The sequence below is a fragment of the Dreissena polymorpha genome, chromosome 10, assembly GCF_020536995.1.
Source record: "Dreissena polymorpha isolate Duluth1 chromosome 10, UMN_Dpol_1.0, whole genome shotgun sequence".
NCBI lineage: Eukaryota > Metazoa > Mollusca > Bivalvia > Myida > Dreissenidae > Dreissena > Dreissena polymorpha.
The window spans coordinates 18,371,449-18,371,851 of NC_068364.1; positions in this window are offsets into that span (position 1 = coordinate 18,371,449).

Consider the following 403-nt stretch of genomic DNA (forward strand, 5'->3'; position numbering starts at 1 on the left):
GCGAAATTGTTGCAGTACTTTTCTACCGAAACCAATGCTTAGCCCAGTTATTTTAAAAATAATTTCAAAATACCACGATACACGTCAATTGGCTAACAAATACATTTGTAAGTTTTACCTCACTCAAAAACAGTATTTATTGAAGACAGGGCGTCAACATGTCCGAGTTTCTTCAACGTAGCTTAAGTACCTAAAGTACCTTTCCGTTTAATTTATCGCAGGATCCTGGGTCCGCACCCACAGTTTTTTAAAGTGTATGCATTAAAAAAGATAATAATTGTTGTTCGTAATAATCTTTGACAGCTCATAAAAAATGTAAATCCTCAATTCGTAGAGTTTTCAGTATGATTTCATTTATTTAAAAAATAAAGACGGTTAACATATTTTATACACACATATATTA